Source organism: Cervus elaphus, chromosome 19 (assembly GCF_910594005.1).
Source record: "Cervus elaphus chromosome 19, mCerEla1.1, whole genome shotgun sequence".
NCBI classification, from domain to species: Eukaryota; Metazoa; Chordata; class Mammalia; order Artiodactyla; family Cervidae; genus Cervus; species Cervus elaphus.
Window position 1 is genome coordinate 19,436,237 of NC_057833.1, and position 23,642 is coordinate 19,459,878.

Here is a 23,642-nt window from a genome sequence, read left to right on the forward strand (position 1 = left end):
CTATATCAAGAATTAGGTGACTATTTGATAAAAATTTTTGAAGAAATGTATTTCTTCCCTTTCTCGGCAATCCATGTGTGTACAAAGTATACAAAAGCAATCTACAAACTGTATGTTCCCTGCTGACATTGGAAGGATAAACAACTCTTGCATAAGTAGATAGCATTTTTTTCAAATAATTTCACTTATCATTTTGCTACCTGCAGGTAGAAGCCTTCTTCTTTTAAATCCCATAGTCATCAAAGGCAAAAATCCCATAGTAAAAATTAAATTAACTTACATGGATCAATGTGTGTGTGTGTATATACACACACACACACACACACACACACACACACACACATATATATATACATATATACATATACATATATATATATAGTATATATATACACACACATATATATATATAGTATATATCCTCTTCACAAAATTAAAAAGAAAATGTGAATGACTAAATATTGCTCTGTTGCTGTCTCCTCTAGAAATTTTTGTCTTGTTATTTTCTATTAAGGCTTAGTTGCTGGAACAGCAATAAGACTTATTTATATTAGCCACTTTTATTATGTGCAGATAGGTGATTAACAAGCCAAATACACATTAGTGTTGATGGGACAGTATATATGAATGTGATTCTAAACAGAAGGGATCATATTGTAATGATATAATGGTAGTGTTATTGCTTTTATTGTAGTTATTTTTTAATATGAGTTCCTTAGTTAAAATGTTGATTAAAAAGTTGACAGTTATCTGCATAAAAACAAAATAAATATTTGAAAGGGTAGATTATGGATGGATGCTTTTAACACTAAAATTTTCTAAATATAATAATCTTGCTTCACTTGTAGTAAATTGTGGAGACTAAGAGAACAGTAGCTGAGCGACTAACACTTTCACTTTTCTAACATTATTTTACATTTTAGGAATGACAGCTATTTCATATGTTTTTCAGTATCTCTCCAAAAATACCATCTCTATACTGTGTTTTACATACTAGCTTATCTGACACTTTGATTTCTTAAATATTATAATGTGCATTTTCCAAATGAAATACTGTTTTCTTTTCATCCCAAAAATGTATCAATCAGGGACCTGGCAGTCAACGCTTATCTTTTTAGTCAAGGATAATCTAAATGGGAAAAGAACTTGAAATAGAATAGATACACGCATATGTATAATTGAATCACTTTGCCATACACCTGAAAGTAACACAACACTGTACTCCAAAATAAGATAAAAACATTTTTTAGAAAGGATAAGAAAACCAACAAGGAAAAGTTAAGCATCTCAGGATCAGAAATATCCAAGTATGTTTTAATACCAGTGATTCTTACTGTCATTTCAGCCTGGATGCTTACAGTGTCTAGAAAGAACTGTAACAATGGAAGAAAAGCTATCCAATGAAGACCTGGCCATTGGTAGAGGAGAAGCTCAAGACAGAGGGATGGGAGTGGAGAGATATTACTATATCTACCTCCTTCCTCTCTCTGTGTCTTGTGCTCCCTATATGTTAAAGCTAATCAGATGACAGAGAGAAAAACAAGTCTGAACGGTAAAATTCAGAGGAGAACCTCCCAGGATGCAGAAAAGGCCAGAGAGCAGTGGAAGATGGACTGAAAGGACAGAAATCTGTGTTTGTCCTTTGTTTAGATAGAAGAAAAACTGGGTAAGCAACTCAGACGAAATAAAGAAATCACATTAGTCTCTGTATTTTTGCAGGGGTTTATCACAGTCGAGAAGATCCCCTGGAGGAGGCAATGGCAACCCATTCTAGGTTTTTTTGCCTGAAAAATTGCAAGATCAGAGGATCCTGGTGGGCTACAGACCATGGGTTGGCAAAGAGTCAGACACAACTGAGTGATTGAATATGAACACACACACAGATTTCAGGTAAGCTAGCAGGAAAAACTAGGAGATAAAAAAAGAATCCACCTGCCAGTGAAGGAGACATGGGTTTGATCCCCAATCTGGGAATACTCCACATGCCCATGGAGCAACCAAGCCAGTACACCACAACTGCTGCGCCTATGCACCCCAACAAGAGAAGCCACTGCAATGAGAAGCCTGCACACCTCAACTAGAGAGTAGCCCCTGCTCATCACAACTAGAGAAAAGCCCACAGAGCAGTGAAGACCCAGCACAACCAAAAATAAGTAAATAAATAAAATCATTAAAATAAATAAATAAATAAAATAATTATTACTACAGTCTCCACTTCTGTCCTTTGTCTTGAAGTCTAAGATGACATTAAACAGTCCCTCTATCAACATTCCAGGTTTCCTTACTCTCACTGGTCTCTTGGTATGTCGAGGAGTGTAATTTGGCATGCTTTATTGGCATAAGATTAACAAGAGGCAGCCCAAAGAATGATTAGAATCTTAAGATAGTCTTACAGTCTTCATTTCTCTCCTTATAATCAAGCTGAATCACCTATGTCAATACTTGGAGAATTTCTCTTCTTGGTTCTTGAACTGCAAGCCTTGGAAAATTCAATAGCTGAAAAGTAGAGAATGTCTGATTTGTTATAGTTACGATGCCACATCTGGAATCACAGTTGTGATTAGTACCACTGCCTGAATAAGTCTGTGATAACCCACAGTTATTCTCAAAGACCTATCTAATTTTTGCAGTGGTCAGATAGGCAAATTAAATAAAGATGTGATAGGAAGACCCTATTATCACCCTAGCACAATTCAGGCTTTCTTATTGCACTAACATCTATAATTTTCTCAAGTATTCAGTGTTGCTTTTGTTTACTATTTCAGTGAGAGATGGGAGGCAGTTCTACTTGCCTCTGACTACAAAATTAGCCTTCACCATTACTGTAAGATTTCTCAGTTAATAAGTTTATGTATCTCCATTATATATTTGGAATGAGAAAGCAGTAACTTATTTCTACAGTCCCACCAAACCTTCTGTGAGATGTACTAATGCTGATTCCATCTATCACCTGAATTCCATTACCCCACTCTAAATAGAAGGTCACAGTAGAATTTTGGTCTAGGAAACAGGAAATTGTGTCAATTCAAAGACATGATATCTGAATATTTTCCTTTCCAGAAGAAAAGTTCATCCCAATATGTGGCCAATACTCCCTGTAGAGGTGTAGCTTAGACTAAAAGGAGGAATTAGAGTGTACATTTTAGTGTTTGCATTTCAGAGTTCATTAAAAAAAAAACAAAAACAAAAAAAGCACTACTCTTATCTTTAAGTATCACAGCATCTCTGAACTGGTTTAGTGTTCCAAGAGATATGCCAAATGTGGGCCAAAACTGTGTGACACTCTGAAAAAGTATATTGTGGAATGGGCAGGGCTGGTGAGTAAATGACATGAGCTCTCCTTCCTTCCTCCCTCCACTATCTTGCTGGTGCCTCCATTTGATTAAATTCAGTCAAAAGATAGATAGTAAGAAAATACCATTGATACAGACCTTAGAGATTGGCCTCATAAAACACTGACCAGAGTAGAGTAGACAGACCTGGAAGAAAAAAATCAACAGCAGAAAAGAAAGTCAGTTATACAAAGTTTTCTGAGCCTGGTGGGCTACCGCCCATGGGATCACATAGAGTCCACCACAACTGAATGACTGAGCATGCATGCATGCTTATCTTAAATGTGAGATGGAAACTCCACTATACTGGTGAAGAAATGGCTTAGATAGATCTTTAAACTTCATAGAACCACTAATCATAAGCTCTAAGAAAATGAGAAAATGATTTAGTCAGATTTCTAGGAAATTTCTTAAAAACCTGGGAACATGGACATTTTTTTCTTTAGAGTTGTGCAGATTGAATATTATAGCATAGAATATTAATAATTGAATAATTTTGTTAATAATATACTACAACATGCAATTGAAAATAAAATGTATAGTGCATGAACAACCAAAACCATCTATAGCAATGTGTTTACTTATAACAAAAATTCTACAAGATTGCTATGGATTTCACAGGTGTATATTATATGTTACTACATAGAATTTGAATGCAGAGTTCCAAAGAATAGCAAGGAAAGATAAGAGAGCCTTCCTCAGTCATCAATGCAAAGAAATAGAGGAAAACAATAGAATGGGAAAGACTAGAGATGTCTTCAAGAAAAGTAAGAGATGCCAAGGGAACATTTCATGCAATATGGGCACAATAAAGGATGGAAATGGTATGATCTAACAGAAGCAGAAGATATAAAGAAGATGTGGCAAGAATACACAGAAGGACTGTACAAAAAAAGATCTTCATGACCCCGATAATCATGATGGTGTGATCACCAACCTAGAGCCAGACATCCTGGAATGGGAAGTCAAGTGGGCCTTAGGAAGCATTACTATGAACAAAGCTAGTGAGGGTGATGGAATTCCAGTTGAGTTATTTCAAATCCTAAAAGATGATGCTGTGAAAGTGCTACACTCAACATACCAGCAAATTTGGAAAACTCAGTAGTGGCCACAAGACTCGAAAAGGTCAGTTTTCATTTCAATCCCAAAGAAAGGCAATGCCAAAGAACGCTCAAACTACTGCACAATTGCACTCATCTCACATGCTAGAAAATAATGTTCAAAATTCTCCAAGCGAGGCTTCTACAGTACATGAATCATGAACTTCCAGATGTTCAGGCTGGATTTAGAAAAGGCAAAAGAACCAGAGATCAAATTGCCAACATCCATTGAATCATCGAAAAAGCAAGAGAGTTTCAGAGAAACATCTACTTCTGCTTTGTTGACTATGCCAAAGCCTTTGACTGTGTGGATCACAACAAGCTGTGGAAAATTCTGAAAGAGATGAGAATACCAGATCACCCGACCTGCCTCTTTAGAAATCTGTTTGCAGGTCAGGAAGCAACAGTTAGAGTTGGATATGGAACAACAGACTGGTTCCAAATAGGGAAAAGAGTATGTCAAGGCTGTATATTGTCACCCTGCTTATTTAACTTATATTCAGGGTACATCATGAGAAACGCTGGGCTGGATGAATCGCAAGTTGGAATCAAGATGCCAGGAGAAGTATCAATAACGTCAGATATTCAGATGACACCACCCTTATGGCAGAAAGCGAAGAGGAACTAAAGAGCCTCTTGATGAAAGTGAAAGAGGAAAGTGAAAACGTTGGCTTAAAGCTTAACATTCAGAAAACTAAGATCATGACATCCGGTCCCATCACTTCATGGCAAATAGATGGGGAAACAGTGGAAACAGTGAGAGACTTTATTTTCTGGGGGCTCCAAAATCACTGCAGATTGTGATTGTAGCCATGAAATTAAAAGACGTTTACTCCTAGGAAGAAAAGTTATGACCAACCTAGACAGCATATTAAAAAGCAGAGACATTACTTTGCCAACAGAGATCCGTCTAGTCAAAGCTATGGTTTTTCCAGTGGTCATGTATGGATGTGAGAGCTGGACTATAAAGAAAGCTGAGTGCTGAAGACTTGATGCTTTTGAACTGAGGTGTTGGAGAAGACTCTTGAGAGTCCCTTGGACTGCAAGGAGATCCAACCAGTCCATCCTAAAGGAAATCAGTACTGAATATTCATTGGAAGGACTGATGCTGAAGCTGAAACTCCAATACTTTGGCCACCTGATGGGAAGAACTGACTCATTTGAAAAGACCTTGTTGCCAGGAAAGATTGAAGGCAGGAGAAGGGGATGAAAGAAGATGACATGGTTGGATGGCATCACCAACTCAATGGACATGAGTTTGGATAAACTCCGGGAGTTGGTGATGGACAGGGAGGCCTGACATGCTATCGTCCATGGTCACAAAGAGTCAGACACGACTGAGCAATGAACTGAACCAAACATAGAATTTACATCATTTTTAATAAGTACATATTCTCAGTACATCTTAGTGAAAAAACTATACAGTCACTACCATTCTTTCATTTTTAGATAGAACCTAGTGGTACTATGACTTTATCAAAACCAATCCACTTTCCTAACTCTTCTTTTTCTTTTTTTTTTTTTTTTGGTTGTTTTTTAACAGTATATGTTGGTTATGCTCTGTCTCATGTATTTTAGCAAACATTCATCAGCACATGATGAGATCAGTCTAACCTACTATTCCAGGTTTTAATAATTCTTCATAATTCATAATATGAGAGCCACTGATCCTGTCTAGATAATATGGCATGCAAAATTTTATAAAATATGTTTGAGGATAATTTAATATCAAGATGAAGATTCACATTTTCTACTAGAGCTGGTGCTTGTGGGAGTGATTATGAAAGAAAGAGGCATGAAGTGAAACAAGATAAGAACTGGCACACACAGTGATTCATGAAATGACTCAAAAGTAGGAAGAAACCTATAAATCATTCCCTTTCCTTCTAAAAATAAGTGTTACCAGATTTTTATTGATGCTATTCAAAGTTCTCCATGTGACAACATCACTATCTAAACTTAGAAGAAATATTGCTGCAAATCAAATAGGGGAAATGCTAAAATAACTTTGACTCAGTTTTGTTGAACAATCCCAACTGAAGGATTCTTTTGATCCTTTGAGTCTTTTGAAGCAATAGCACATTGGAGTTCCATAAACTGGAAAAATGGAGCCCACAGAGGATATTGCTGAACTCCTGAACTAAGGTGTCCCTTAAAGAACATTCTTGGGACATTTTTAAGTTCAATGTTGAGGTCACTTCAAAAAGCATTTAGATTTGTTCCTGACAGTGGAATAGCCCTGGCTTAGAGATTCACGAAATCACCTTTTCATATAAATATGGGGCTTAAATTCTGTTTTTAGATATTTTCAAAAGAAAAAAATCATCTATCACTCTTCTATAAATTATATGTGAATTTATAATACTGGTTCATCTAAAATTACATGTATCCATCTTTAAAACTAAATCTTGATCTTCCTGGATGACAAGGGAACTTCTAAGATTCATATAATATACCTTCCTATTGTCCATATTGGTCTTAGCTCAAAAAAATACATACTGTTCTCAATATATGTCTGTCATTTCTGTGATCAAAGAGGATGTTCCTGTGGTAACTCCCCCCTCCCCTAACCTCTCAGAGAGTAATAAGGGGAAGGAGAGAGTGAAGCAGCTGGCTTTGCTTTCAAAGATGTGAAAGTATGTCTCATATACTTTCAGAGAAGTTGTAAACCTCACTTTTGCTTAGTTCTATTGGCCTGAATTTAATCACGTGGCTACATGTAGCTTCAAGGGAGGCTAGATGGTGTATCACCACCTTGAAGGCAATATATTCTGCTAAAACTCAAAGTAGAAAGAAAGAGAGACAGGAAGAGAGAATGGCTATTTAGAAACACTAAGAAATTTCTCATACATTGTGCATATGTTGAAATAAGTTATTGGTAATCTTTATTTAAAAATAAACATATTCATGGCCCTGTGTGAAAGTTTACTTTACACTTTATTGACATACATTAAATTATCCCAGGTGGCACTAGTGGTAAAGAACTCCCTGCCAACGCCAGAGACTTAAGAGACGTGGGTTTGATCCCTGCGTCAGGAAGATACCCTGGAGAAGGAAATGGCAACCAACTCTAGTATTGTTGCCTGGAGAATCCCTTGGACAGAGATGCCTGGCGGGCTACAGTCCATAGGGTCACACAGAATTGGACACAACTACAGTGACTTAGCACATAGTTACAACTATAGGCCCTCATAATTTTATAAACAAATAGTCTATTTAAAGATTTTGATTAGTTTTAAAAGTATTTATTTATTTGGCTGCATCATATCTCAGTTGCAGCGACCTGGCCCAGCTGCCCTGTGGCAAATGGGATCCTTGTTCCCCAATCAGGCACTGAACCCTGTCCTCCACACTGGAAGGCAGAATTTCAACCTCTGGACCACCAGAGAAGTCCCAGGAATTTTGAATTAAATTATGAACTACATATTCTTCAACTGTGACAAAAATTATATGTGCATTGGCATATGCTTTTATATTTTAATCTCCTGTTATGTCTGTACATGTTGGTTAAAGTCTTTGAAGAAAGAAAATATTTCCAATACAGTTTCCTAGAGTTTCAGTTTAAATTTCATACAACAATGGCTTTTAATTCATTTGGGATACTACCCAGGGAATACAGAGAATAAACTCTGAAGATAATACTTGCTATATTATCTATTTTATGAACATAAACACTTACAGCCCAGATCTCAAGCATATGGTTATAGGAAGACCCTAGTAAATAAAATATCTTTGGGATGTAACTTTAAAATTCCTACTGATCTCCTGTATGAAGATTTAGTGAGACATAGAAAATTGATCCAGAAAAAGTGCTTGAATCTCATTCTGAGGATGTTGTTGCTCAGAGAAAGCATTACCCATATTATACTACAGTGATAGCATCGTCAGAAAAGAGGTGGCTTAAGACTAGCATAAAGAAAACATTTGAAGCTGACTTTAAAATATTTTAGGAATGACTCTTATCATATGCATGTGGCCAACTTCTTCAGCTCTATTGCAAGACACAGAGAATATTGGATTGAAACGTAATGAATCTATAGGGACTCACTGGATCCTGTACTTTGCATGTAAGATAGATTCTTCTTTTCCACAGACTTTGCAGAACAGTTGGAGCAATTTAGACTTAAATTCTGTGAGACCAGAGTACAGAGTTGGGAACCAAGAGTTAAGAGTTCTGGTACTCTTTCTTTCACACAGTATTGTGTAACCTTAAAATCACTTATGTTCTTTAGGTTTAACAAAAACATTGAATGCTTTGCACAAGGATCTCTCCAAGGGTTGTTTTAGCTCTAATAGTCTGTGATTATAACCATCCGCTCTCCACATTACAGTGTTCCTTTCTGGTCCAAATACTTTGCTTGCCTCCATTTTTCTACCTCTTCTTTTAGTTTTTTTTTCGGTCTTTTATTTTGTGCACAGATATGCACTGAGTCTTTTTACCAATGGATTTTACCAAATAAGGGATACAACTAACTACATTTTCTTTGTATAAGAAGGGTGAATTTTTCATAGAAATATATTTCATATCACTCTAGAAAGCAGACAGTGCAATGTGACAAATCACTGCTTTCTTCTCCGTTCAATACAATGTCTTTTTAAAATATCATCGACAACTTCTTTATGACCCTAGTACTACTGATTTTACTGTGCTAGTCTTCATTTGCCTCCTCTTTTATGTTCTTTTCTTTATGTTGAGGTTGGGCTATATTTTACTAAAATAAGGATGTAGTGTTCAACATAATTAGTTGTAAACACTAATTTTATGCTCCTTTTTAAAATTTTTACTCAAAAAGAAAAATTATTCAATGAATTGTCACATAAAGATTGACTTTAAAAAAGAAAAAATGTTTACTTTATATTGGAGTATAGTTGATTAACAAATTTGTGTTAGTTTTAGCTATAAAGCAAAGTAATTCAGTTATATATATACAAGTATCTGTTGCAGGGAGGAAGCCAATTCTGACTCCATGTTGGAAATTGTTTCTTTGACTTGCTTTTGTTATTATAATCATGCTCAATAGCTTGCCTGGAGGCCCCTGCCCCTCTGCTTGACTGTAAACTACACTGCCTTTGTTCAGCTCTTGGAGAGATAGTCCCTGCCCACCTGTGAAAAGAAGAGATTAACACACTCCTTTCAGAGATTGGACATTCCCTTGGAGATGTTTTACAAAACTGAAGACCCTTTCACTTTACTTCCCCACTGCATCTTCCTCTCTATTCCACTTTTTAACTTTAGTTTCCTCATTGCTTCTTTCTGTCAGATCTATAAGAAAAACCAGGCATCCAGACCCCAATAAGATGGTTATTTTGAGGTGCTGGCCAGTCATTTTCTTGGTCTGCCAGCTCCCGATTAAAGTCTTTTTCTTGCTTCAACACCTTGTCTTTTGGTTTCATTGGCCTATCGTGCGGTAAGCAGAGTAAACTTTGACATGGTATCAAATCCATCATTTCTCAAATTCTTTTTCCATTTAGGTTGTTACATAATATTGAGCAGGGTTGCCTATGCTATAAAGTAGATCCTCATTGATAATGCATTTTAAATATCAGTTCATTTCATTTCAGTCACTCAGTCATGTATGCCTCTTTGGGACCCCATGGACTGCAACAGGCCAGACCTCACTGTCCATGACCAACTCCCAGAGTTTACCCAAACCCATGTCCATTGAGTCAGTCCATCCAACTGTCTCATCCTCTTTCATCCCCTTCTCCTCCTGCCTTCAATCTTTCCCAGCATCAGAGTCTTTTCAAATGAGTCAGTTTATCATATCAGGTGGCCAAAGTATTGGAGTTTCAGCTTCAGCATCAGTCCTTCCAATGAATATTCAGTACTGATTTCCTTTAGGATGGACTGGTTGGATCTCCTCCCAGTCCAAGGGACTCTCAAGAGTCTTCTCCAACACCACAGTTCAAAAGCATCAATTCTTCAGCCCTCAGCTTTCTTTATAGTCCAGCTCTCACATCCATACATGACTACTGGAAAAGCCTTGACTAGATGCACCTTTGTTGGCAAGTAATGTCTCTGCTTTTTAATATGCTGTCTAGGTTGGTCATAACTTTTCTTAAAAGAAACAAGTATTTTTTTTTTTTTTTTTTAATTTCATGGCTGCAGTCACCATCTGCAGTGATTTTGGAACCCAAAAACATAAAGCCTGTCACTGTTTCCTATGCTTCTCCATCTATTTGCATGAAGTGATGGGACCGGATGCCATGATCTTAGTTTTCTGAATGTTGAGCTTTAAGCCAATGTTTCACTTTCCTCTTTTACTTTCATCAAGAGGCTCTATAGTTCCTCTTCGCTTTCTGCCATAAGGGTGGGGTCATCTACATATCTGAGGTTATTGATACTTCTCCTGGCATCTTGATTCCAGCTTGCGATTCATCCAGCCCAGCGTTTCTCATGATGTACCCTGAATATAAGTTAAATAAGCAGGGTGACAATATACAGCCTTGACATACTCCTTTCCCTATTTGGAACCAGTCTGTTGTTCCATGTCCAGTTCTAACTGTTGCTTCCTGACCTGCAAACAGATTTCTCAGGAGGCAGTCCAGGTGGTCTGGCATTCCCATCTCTTTCAGAATTTTCCACAGCTTGTTGTGATCCACACAGTCAAAGGCTATGCCATAGTCAACAAAGCAGAAGTAGATGTTTCTCCGGAACTCTCTTGCTTTTTCAATGATCCAGCGGATGTTGGCAATTTGATCTCTGGTTCCTCTGCCTTTTCTAAATCCAGCTTGAACATCTGTAAGTTCATGATTCACCCTTGAAGCCTGGCTTGGAGAATTTGGGGCATTACTTTACTAGCATGTGAGATGAGTGCAGTTGTGCGGTAGTTTGAGCATTCTTTGGGATTGGAATGAAAACTGACCTTTTCCAGTCCTATGGCCACTGCTGAGTTTTCCAAATTTACTGGCATAGTGAGTGTAGCACTTTCACAGGATCATCTTTCAGGATTTGAAATAGCTCACCTGGAATTCCACCACCTCCACTAGCTTTGTTCATAGTGACACTTCCTAAGGCCCACCTGACTTCCCATTTCAGGATGTCTGGCTCTAGGTTGGTGATCACACCATCGTGATTATCTGGGTCATGAAGATCTTTTTTGTATAGTTCTCCTGTGTATTCTTGCCACATCTTTTTTATATCTTCTTCTGTTAGGTCCATACTATTTCCATCCTTTATTGTGCCCATATTGCATGACATATTCCCTTGGGATCTCTTAATTTTCTTGAAGACATCTCTAGTCTTTCCCAATCTATTGTTTTCCTCTATTTCTTTGCATTGATCACTGAGAAAGGCTTTCTTATCTTTCCTTGATATTCCTTGGAACCCTGCATTCAAATGGGTGTATCTTTCCTTTTCTCCTTTGCCTTTTACTTCTCTTCTTTTCACAGCTATTTGTAAGGCCTCCGCAGACAACCATTTTTCCTTTTTTGCATTTCTCTTTCTTGGGATGGTCTTGATCCCTGCCTTTTGCACAACATTCCAGTGTGTAATTGTCAGTTTCAAATTCCCTAACTATCTCTTCTCCCCACGCTTACTCCCGGTCACCATAAGTTCCTTCTCTAAGTCTGTGATTCTGTTTCTATTTAGTAAATAAGTTCATTTATATCCTTTTATTTTTTATAATCTGCATATAAGTCATTGACTTTCAGTTGCATTACATTTAAGTAACATTATTCTTGTCAGCCTAGGTCTGTCGGTTGTTTCCTGACATTTACCTGGGTCTCACTTTCTTTGTATTATTTAGCTTAAGAAAGGCAGTGCAAGCATCTTTCCCGTCATCAGTTTTCCAAGTTTTTTCTGTTCTGTGCTCCCCCAATACAACACTTCTTTCCCAACATTTCTTCCTAATACAGTTTGATGCTACTTCTAAAGCTGTGAGATTAAAATAAAATCCACAGTTCTTTTTAATTTAGCGTAATCCTACATAAAACCAAATTGTTGTTTTTTGTTTTTTTTTTTTTTCTTTTTTTGAATGCTACTATTATACTACTCAAGCGACTTCCCAGGTAGCTCAGTGGTAAACAATCTGTCTGCCAATGCAGGAGATACAAGAGACATGGAGTTGATATCTGGGTTGGTAAGACCCCATGGAGTAGGAAATGGCAACCAGATCTAGGATTCTTGCCTGGAAAACTCATGGACAGACGAGCCTGGTGGGCTACAGTACATGGGTCACAAAGAGTCAGACACGACTGAGCACAAGGCCAGGCACTATAGCAATAAAAGCAAAGATAGTTATAAATGACTGATTTCTATTCCAGAGTTTCTTTCTTTTGAAACTAGATGTAGCAAAATAATGTTGTGAGAGAAGAGGGGCAAGTTCCCTGATAGTTCCAACAGTTAAAATTTATTCCTATTTCTAAAATGTTATATATCATTACATTCAATATTTGCATTCCATTTTCTCAGATTAAGTTTGTTAAGGATTCTATAGAATCACAAACTTCAAATTCTGGGACAAGAGATATGCTATATTTTCAAAGTTAAGACTCTAAATTTTATTTTATCCTCGTAGGTTGCTAATGAACTAAATTAAAAACAGAAACGATTATATTTAGTCCTGATGTGAAAATTTTCTGTGCTGTCCACATCAAGCAGTTATTGGGTATAGTCTTCCCCCGATCTTCCCTGCCCCAGGAAGGAGCACAACCAGGAGTGAGGTGTCTCTCTTTAGCTGAGGAAAATCCCTGGAAAGCTTTACAGCTAAAGGCACTCAGCCTGGAGCACCCTTGCATCTCTGGAAATAAGCCCAGGTAATTACCTAAGGGAATCTAGAGAATGGATCACAACATCACTGACGTTCCACTTTACATTTCCCGGAAACATTTTTAAATAAAAACTTCCAGAAACAGCAACTACAGGATTCTGATGGACTTTTTTCTCCTGGGAGGAAATTCACAAGTGGGAATTGGGTGGAAAAAAACTACAGTATCTGTCATGACAGCTGGTCTTGGACCACAGTCAATACTAGAATTTTCTTACTTTACAGTCCATTTCAGAATCCCCTGGTTTTCAGCTCACTTCTCTAGGGTCTGGGTGGCTTCTCTAGTGCAACTACTTCAAACTCTTATCTCTGAGGAGTGTTAGCCACTGATTCTGTGTGTTTGTGTGTGTGTGTGTGTGTGTGTGTGTGTGTGTGTATGCATGCACTCAGTTACTCAACTGTGTGAGACTCTTTGTAAGCCCATGGACCGTAGCCCACCAGGCTCCTCTGTCCATGGGATTTTCCAAGCAATGGTAGCGGAGCAGGTCTCATTTCCTCCTCAAGGGTATCTTCCCAACCCAGAGTGTGAACACGGGGATCTCCTGCATCTCTTGCCCTATAAGGTTAATTATTTATTGCTGAGCCACAAGGAAAGCCACTGGCCACTATGCCATTATTAAACAATGACTGCTGAACTTGTCTGTTTACTATCAAAATCAGGCAAAGTGGTATTAAGAGGTGACCATGTGATTATTTAGAAGAAAACCGATTTCTTTCTATGCCACCCAATCATTATGTGACAGCAACTATACCTCTTGATTATCAAGGGTCTGGTTTTAAAAGGTTCAGATATAAATTTCAGCAACATTTCTGGTTTGACACAGTTTTGTGCTTTCTCAAAAAAACAATATATGGGGAAAAGGAATACATTTAGATTTCATTTTTGCTATACATTTAAGCTGGGAAACCAACCTGTGAAAATAAAATTACCACCACAATAAAAATTAGTGCTTTTGATAAAGAACACACACATGTAGGGGAGCAGAACTTGCCACCTCCAAACATATCTCTTTGGTATATTAATTTTTTAAAGCTGGTTACTTTCTAAGAAACAACAGACATGGGCGAACTCAGAAAATTATGTGAAAATTACTTCTGTAATAGTCACTTACATGTTTAAGAGGAATCTCCATTTGCAAGAGTGTGTTTCTGTCTGTAACAGAAAGAGAAAGAGGACCAAATCTTTATTAGAAACTCTTATCAGTGGAGAAGGCAGTGAATTAAATCTACATAACAACTTTACTTTTTTTTACTTTTACTGTGCTTTTCCTGGTAACCATAATTGACTCTCTCCACCCTAAACACCTTGGGTTTCTTTTTTTTTTTTTGTCTTTAGCAGAGGAAAGTATGTAAAGTGAAGTCTTCAGCCATTTTGGCAAGTTACTCAGTTTCCTGAATCTTACTCTTATATTACATACAAGTTATTAAACTTTTGTTTGATTTTTTTTCTGTTAATCTGTCTCAGGTCAATTTAATTTTTAGACCATCCAGAAGAATCTAAAAAGGTGGGGTAAAATTTCTTCCTCCCTGAAACACACAAACAGGTCATGATTATTAATAAAGCAGTAGGAGTGTAAAAGCTATTAATGCAGCTTTAAAAATGATAGGGATTGCAGAACAGGTGGAAGGAAGAGAAACATCAGTTAGAGGAGCCCTCAGCCAGAATGAAGACTGACTTCCTGATGAAATGGAAACACAAATATATTTATTCACCAGATAAACTGTTTTAGGCATTTGGCAATGATTTTTTCATTTGTGTCTGGAAGGAGATATTTTAAGTATCAAGCTCTGGCTGTTTCCTCATGTGGCTTGATCAAAGTTGTTGCAAAATGTTTTTGTCTTTTGCCTCCTCGGTGCTGTTGCCTACTGTTTAAAATAATCCGAATCCTTGTAAGGCAGAGTAGCTCAGCAAGATCTTTGATACTTTGTGTAGCCATTTACCAAGATTCACAAATTGTTTAGTGTATAATTTCACAAATAGACAGTTGTGAAAGTGAAAAAGGTAGTCACTCAGCTGTGTCCCACTCTTTGCAACCCCATGGACTGTAGCCTGCCAGGTTTATCTGTCCATGGAATTCTCCAGGCAAGAATATAAGAGTGGGTAGCCAATTCCTTCTTCAGGAGATCTTCCTGACCCAGGAATTGAACCTGGGTCTCCCGCATTGCAGGCAGATTCTTTACTGTCTGAGTCACCAGAAAGCCCCTGGTGTGTGTATAATTTCACAAATAGACAGTAGGCATAGCTCTAAAATCATTGGTAGGAAAAAGAAATTTGTGTTTTAGAAGAGTTAACATAAAATTCTTCATTACAAATGCCCAGGAGTGGAGTTGTTGCATCATATGATAATTCCATTTTTATTCTTTTGAGGAACCTCAAAAGAGGTTCCTATGCTTTCCATAGTGTCCTCACCAATTTACATTCCCACAAGCAGTGTATGAGGGTTCCCTTTTCTCCATGTCCACATCCCTGTCAACATTGATTATTTGCTGTCTTTTTGAAAATAGCCATTATGATAGATGTGATAAGATATCTCATTGTAGTTTTGATTTGCATTTTCCTAACTATTAGTGATATTGAGCACCTTTTCTCATCCCTCTTGACATCTGTATTGATTTTAAAAAAAAAAAATGTCTATTTAAGTCTTCTGCCCATGTTTCAAATTAAGTTGGTTGTTATTTTTTATATTGAGTTGTATGAGCTCTTTATATATTTGGGATATTAACTCCTTATCAGATGTATCATTTACAAATATCTTCTCCCAGTCCATAGATATTGCCATTTTATTGATGATTTCTTTCACTGTGCAAATGCTCTTAAGCTTGAATATTTTATTAGGCAAAATCATTTAGAAACTTTTTTACTGGAAGGCACACAAAAAGAAACCATAAAAATAATTTACTAGGACACTGAGGGAAAAACTACTCTGGTTGCAGAAGACTTGATGTATCATTACACCAACCAGCTCAGTTGAAACAAAATACCCTGAAACCAAAAATGTTGTACAGGGAACAGCTGATGTTCGGGGTTGGGTAAAAGAGTTTGGAGTTCTTGTTAGTGTGTGGTTCATGCAGTAAAAGCACTCTCTTTAAAATGGAGCACAAAAAGCCTATACGTGCAAATTATGTTAAATTGCAGGATATAATACAAATATGTACTATTGCAGCACACCATGGGGGAGATAAAGTTCATTGTGCAGCTGAACATTGTCCAGCAGCACTCAGCATTATGAAGTCAACCAAAGAGAAAAGACAGATTGTTATAAATTTCATGACATCTTTTCATTGGTTATATATCCATAGTTTGCATAAAAGTAAACAGTAGGCATAAAATAGCAAATTTAAACTTTGAAATGAATGGGGAAAAGACAGTATTTTACTTTTAAGCATTTAGATTGTTTAAATAGGAGCTATATTATATCCATAACCAATAAAATCTCAGAGTTAGCAGTAAGCATGTAAATACAGGTTGATGAATATTTAGTGTTATAAGGTTTGCAAGAATCTACAAGGTTTTAAGGCCAGCGTTCTCAGTGTCACTCCTGGCTGTTGAGGCCCTATCTTGCTGGGCATGTGATGCTACCAATATTTTCCTAATTTTATGTAACTTCCTTTCATTCAGTGAATACCATATTTTTCTTTTTAATGCAACTCTTTCCTAAATTGAAGTTGAATTTTTTTTTTTTGGGGGGGGGTGTCTATTTTGGACTTTGATCACTTCATCTATTACTTGATGCTTTAACCAGTGTCATTTCGGTGTTTTTTTTTTTTTTTTTCCTTTTCTGCTTTGTGGGCTAAAAACTTACTGTTCTCCAAAACAATCATATCCGTTTTCAGAGTAGCAATCTCAGACATTTTCCGAGGAGCCATCAGCTGCATTTTGAGGATCACATCTTTGTAGATGACATCCTTGTTTGCAATATAGGATCCACTCGAATGAAGGTACATTTCTGCTTGGTGAGTGGTAAACACGCTAAAGCATGAGCGTCAAAGAAGAGCCGCTTCTTCTCTGAGTAAGAGCTCTCCTTTGGTGCTCCAGTGCAGGGGCCGACAGAGGAATTAGCTGTCATGGGGGAAGCAAGAGCTGCAGCAGCCTCCAGGAGACTACATAAATAACACCAGACAAGATGGGCACAATTTAGGCCACCACTTCCTTGGAGAAGGGAATGGCTACCCATTCCAGTATTCTTTCCATGCAGAATTCCATGGACACAGGAGACTGGTGAGCTACAGTCCACGGGGTCACAAAGAGTCAGACACGATTGAGCATTTCTTTTCACTTTGCCTCTATTTTCTGGATATATTCACTGCCGTCCCTATCTAGTTAGATGGTTCCCAGTCTTCAAGTTCTAAATAGGCTTGGGTCTGGTAATGCAGATCTAATTGATGGCCTTTGAAACATAGTGATACAAAAGCCTGGTGGGACTGTTTGAAGAATAGGAATCAAGCAAGCTTCTCACAAAGTTCTTTGTAAATTGAAACTGAGCATTTGCCCAGAAGATAAGATATCCAAGGGAGTTTTTTGCTTTGTCATAAAAAATATTGTGGTGTGCGTATATAGGGAAGTAATGCAACTGAGGGAAAAATTAATTATTAATTAAGGAAAGGAGATACTTTAAAGAGTTAAAATCTCTTAAGTATTTCAGAGAGCTGGGACCTAGGTCAGGACTGGAGGGGTCAGACTTGGGAATGGGAAAAGCTAGTCTAGGTATTGTAAAGGGGATGGCAAGCCTGGACATGTGGGTTCTGATGTTGTTTTATTGTTTTAATCTTAAATCTTTGTGTTTTTGTTACTGGTACTCTTTAAGAGTCTTACAGTTCTTGGATTTGTGTTCAGACTATGAAGAGATGACTATATTAATGGCAACAAGTCTTTTAAGTGTATTCCATTGGAAGGAAAGGGTGCCTGCTAGCTATCTAATGCTGATGGAATATAGACTAGATGTCTCACTGACTAGGGTGTTGGCAGATAATAGAAAAAAATCTGCCTCTCCACCAGGCTTCTATTGTATGAACAGGAGAGCGCACCACACTCATTTTGATTGTGCGCAAACTCCCCAGCATCTTGTTCATTATCTTTGGCAATGGATATGTTCAGTTTCTACTTTGGCCAGATTTACTACTTCTTCAAGTCAGAGGAAGTAGGGAGAAGGATACCACTGACCTTCCATCAGCTAATCTTCTCAGGTCGATGTAACGCAGCTGCTGTGTGATAAACCCACTCCATTTTATTCTCAGAATCGATACTTCCCTGCAAAGCTTTTATATTGAAAGCTTCTTTCTTTCTCTAATTGTTAACATTTATTAATAGCTTCATAATCCTGCTTTACATTGCTTTGAATGTAAAGTGAAGTGAAGTGAATTTGTTCAGTGGTGTCCGACTCTTTGCGACCCCATGGACTGTAGCCTACCAGGCTCCTCAGTCCATGGAATTTTTCCGGCAAGAATACTGGAGTGGGTTGCCATTTCCTTCTCCAGGGTATCTTCCCGACCCAGAGATTGAACCTGAGTCTCCCACATTGCAGGCAGACGCTTTACCGTCTGAGCCACCAGGGAAGCCCTTTGAATGTAAAGACTGGTTTTAAGTTTGAGAAGAGATTTCTTATTAGGTTGCTAACATCATTTTCTCTTAAAGTTGTGCATTAAGAATCTGCCTTCTATGCAGAAGACGCAGGAGATGCAGGTTCGATCCCTGAGTTGGAAAGATCCCCTGGAGGAGGGCATGGCAACCCACTCCAGTATTCTTTCCTGGAGAATCCCCATGGACAGAGGAGCCTGGCAGGCTACAGTACATGGGGGTCACAAAGAGTTGGACAGGGCTGAGTGATTAAGCACATAAGGTATAATATAAAATTATCTTTAGTATTTTCATAACTTTTTTGCAGTTAAAACAATGTGTTCTGGGGTTTGATTTTTTTATATTTTGAAAAGCTTAGTTGATTACTTTAAAATGTTTTCTTTTCATGTGTAGAAGAATTTCTAAGAAGATTTTCTCCAAATGAAGCAATTCTTTTCTTCATTCCCAACAAATGCTAAAAATGGTAACTGGCCCTAGTGTCAGTAGAAGTTTTGCTTGTGTAAACTGCCAAATCAGTTCCCGTGGGTGGAATCTGACAGCTGTATAATGCCATACTGCAAATTTCTCGACAGCTGAGCACAGGAAGAAATTCCATTTGAAGATCTGAAAGTTCAGGAGAAATTTAGTTGAGTGGAAGGAAATTTCACACTTGGAACATACATCGGCTTTTGAAACTATTTTTGTTTTTTCTTTGAAAAGTATCAGATTATTTATTTAAGTATTTATTATCAGATAATAAATCGTTAAGACCTCAGTTTTACATTGCTAAGCATATACTGTTCTGCTTCTTTGTCTGTCTAATCTTCTAGTTTAATGACTGGAATGGTTTCATGGTTTCAATAACAATTTAAAAATATTTTATGGTCAGGAATTTATTATCTAAGAAAATAATTTTGTATATTAATGTAGAATCTTGGAAAAAACACAAATATTATACTTATACATACCTTTTGATGTTAGAATTAAAGATTTCAATAATTTTTTTTCAAATAAAGTACTCAATTTTTTCTCTGGTACTGCTCAAATCAAGTACATTGCTTTTTCATTCATTTGTTAACTATTAAATATAATATATCTGCCAGAAATAGTTAAAAACTAGTAGTTCTTAACCATAATAGATAAGATTTATGCTCTAGGGTTTTAGTTTACTTCAGTCTATTGAAATGTTTTCAAATAATGTGGAATAGGAGCTGTTACATAGGACAGTGTACAGGATTCTTAAAAATCAGATAAATCCAGATTAAAATGGTAGTATTACCACTTACACACATAGTAAGTTTACCTATTCAACAATACTATTTTTTAAATTAAAAAGAGATAATGCTTTTTTGTGTTTAATACATAAGCATTCAATAAATTTTATCTATTAATTTAGTGTTAGAATCAGCTATAATTGTCCACAGATATATGCCATGAGAATACAAAAAAATATATCCTTATGATTATCTTGGAAAGGTTCAAAAATTCAGCTTTATTTCCCTAGACTTCTAAAGATTAATACAAATTTTCTAACTATTCAAGGGTATAGACTTTCCAAATGTTGAAATAACCCACTAAGAAATGTCTTAGTGGTTTTTAAGGAATTATATGTGTGTGTGTACAAGTGGATGAATGAGAGTCCAACAAAAAATAGAAAATTAGCTTGGCTTCAGATAAATGAAATAGTTTACATGACATAATCATTAACACAGGAAATGTCAGACCCCCTAACTGGAATAAGGAAGATCATGAAAGTCTACCTAGTAGGTTGATCTTGAGAGACTACTAAATGTATTTGACCAACTTTATTAGATACCTTCTTTTAAAAAGAGATGGGGACTAAAAAGAATTTAAAAAAAGAATTTTTGATCCTATAAGAAAATAATAAAATATTAATATTCAAATTAAAAAACAGATAAAAAGCACCCATATGTTTACATCTGGGTGAGATAAACAATAAAAAAGAGAAGATTTATGTAAATTTCCAATCCAAAAATGTAGAGGAAAGTGAGTTTGCCATCAATATTTTGAGGAGAAGAGTAGTATATAAATCTAAGTTGACAAGGTTTGGAAAAGAAAAAAAGAAATGTTTGGTTAACATTTGGTAGAAACAAATGGTGATCTTTCTGTGGCATACAAATAACTTTTGAAGAGTAATATTAAACCTCAAGGGACAGTGAGACAGTTTTGATCTCTATCTTTTAGTACAACCCAGGATATCTAGGGGCTTCCCTCGTAGCTAAATCGGTAAAGAATCTGCCTGCAATACAGGAGACTTGGGTTCGATTCCCAGGTTGGGAAGATACCCTGGAGAAGGAAATGGCAACCTACTCCAGTATTCTGGCCTGGAGAATCCCATGGACAGAGGAGCCTGGCAGGCTACAGTCCATGGGGTCTCAAGAGTTGGACATGACTGAGTGACTAAACCACCACCAAAGCATCTATTGGTGATACATCCTGTCTCAAATTAAGAGAATTTCTGTTACATTTTAATTCATGCCAAATTCTTCCAGACAAAAATTAACCATGCCTCTCTAATGTTTCTGTGTTTCTTGAAAATTTCTGAGTTCCACCTTAGCTGTCAAACTGACTTTGTTTATGAGTGAATTCTGCAGAGGGGTTCACAGGCACAGGAATTTAACATTGTAATAATTGCATTAAAAGGATTTTTTATTATGTAGTTTCAGCTAAAGTCATGGTTATTCACACATGCTGGAGTGTCATTTTCAGCTGTCTACAAATGGGTTGTACTGGTTACATATCTTTATTTTATAGCCAGAGGGATGCTAAGCCCACTGTACCTTCCCAATCCACCAAGTACTTAACATTGACACTGAACAAAACTTGGCATCCCCAGAAATATACTTAGGTGCCCCACAAGTCCTTTTAACAATAATAAACAGTGAAACCACTCAGTTTATAAAGGCAGAACAGCTATCAGAGTGAAAAAAAAATCATTATTTTCTTTTGGCTTAAATTTTACTTGAAGAATATATATTTTTTAAAAAAGAAATTTGACTTTGTGCAGAGGGCTACAAATTTGGAGCTTACTACTACCAGCACATCAATGTGAACTTTCTTCAGCCCACGGTTTCCTTCTTAAAATTGATGTTTTGTTATGTCACAGGCTTGTGACATACGAAACAGGCTTCTGTTCTTATAAAATTCACAGGTTGTAGACTGTAAAGGGCTACTATAAATAAGCAGAGAATCATTTATGTCTCTGAAACAGCAAAATGTTGCCTTAATAGACCAGTGTGTTACCTGATTCAAGGTCACACCTAATTGTGAGAAAATTATAACTAAGGGATAGTTGATCTAGAAACAGCAATTAATGTATTAGCATATTATTTATTAACCTTTTGAGATACATATATTTTATTTATATAATATATATTCTCCAGGCATTAATACTGGAGTGGGTTGCCATGCCCTGCTCCAGGAAACCTTCCTGACCCAGGGATCTAACCTGTGTCTCTTACCTCTCCTGCATTGGCAGGTGGGTTCTTTAACTCGTATACACATACTTACATCTATATACATAAATGGGCTTCCCTGGTGGCTCAGAAGAATACCTAACCCCTGGTGGTTAAGAATCTGCCTGCAATGCAGAAAACCCAGGTTCAATCCTTGGGTCAGGAAGATCCCCTGGAGAAGGGAATGGCTACCCATTGACATCCACTCTAGTATTCTCGCCTGGAGAATTTCATGGACAAAGGAGCCTGATGGGCTACAGTCCATGAGGTCACAAAGAGGTGGACACCACTAAGTGACTAACACTATATACATATGGATACACATATATTCACAAGACAAAAGTACAGAAGTGTATTGGTGTATCAGGACCATGATGATCTTCACCTTACTGGCAATAAAAAATACATGTGGTAAGCATCTAAATGGTGATGCTAAATGTGCTACAATAAAGACACCAGTCTTATCTTTCAGCTATTTTATAATCTGGCCTTTACAGATCTTCCAACCTTTCCTGAAACCTCTTGATATAAAGGTGCCAAATACTGTAAATGCTGATAGCCTCTGCAGAATAGAAAATCTCCTTTAATAGGTTCTGCCCTCAACTGTTCATAACAGATGTATCATGAAAGCAATGAGATGTATTTTTTATCAACACAGTTCAGAAAAAAATGAGATATTTATTAAGCAGAAGAATAACTTAAGGACATACTTAATTATCCTGCAAATTTTACTTAAATATAAGAGGCAACAATTACACAGTCAGATAACTAGAGGGACTCATGAAATTCCACAGGGTATATTCATGTAAGGTTTCAATAAAGAAAAAGAATGTCGTATAGCAAGAAAATAGAGCACAGACAAATCTCAGAGAAGCCCAATACTTCCTGTTGTGTTACAAAGTCCTGTTCTCAATTACACAGAATGCACTCTGTCTTCCAACCATCAAGACACATGCATAATGCCTTGATTTCAAGGCATTCACAGTCTTAAATGGGGAGAGGTCTCTTAATGTATCATGTAGCCACCATCAGGCTTCATGACCACATAGAAACCAAGCAGTGGTAAAGAATCCACCTGCCAATGCAAGAGACATAAAAGATGCAGGTTTGATTCCTGGATCGGGAAGATTTACCTGGAGTAGGAAATGGCAACCCACTCCAGTATTCTTACCTGGAAAATTCCATAGACAGAGGAGCCTGGCAGGCTGCAGTTCATGGGGTCACAGAGAGTTGGACATGACTAAGCATGTATGCACATAAGACATGAAAATGGAAACTATGTAAAAATCATAAATGTGTTTACTTTCTATAAATAATGTTAACAAGCTGGTTTAGTAGGCCATCTGATCTCTCAGACTTTAGTGGAGGATTATATTAATCATTAATTAGTTCATAGCAATCAAGTTTGGCCA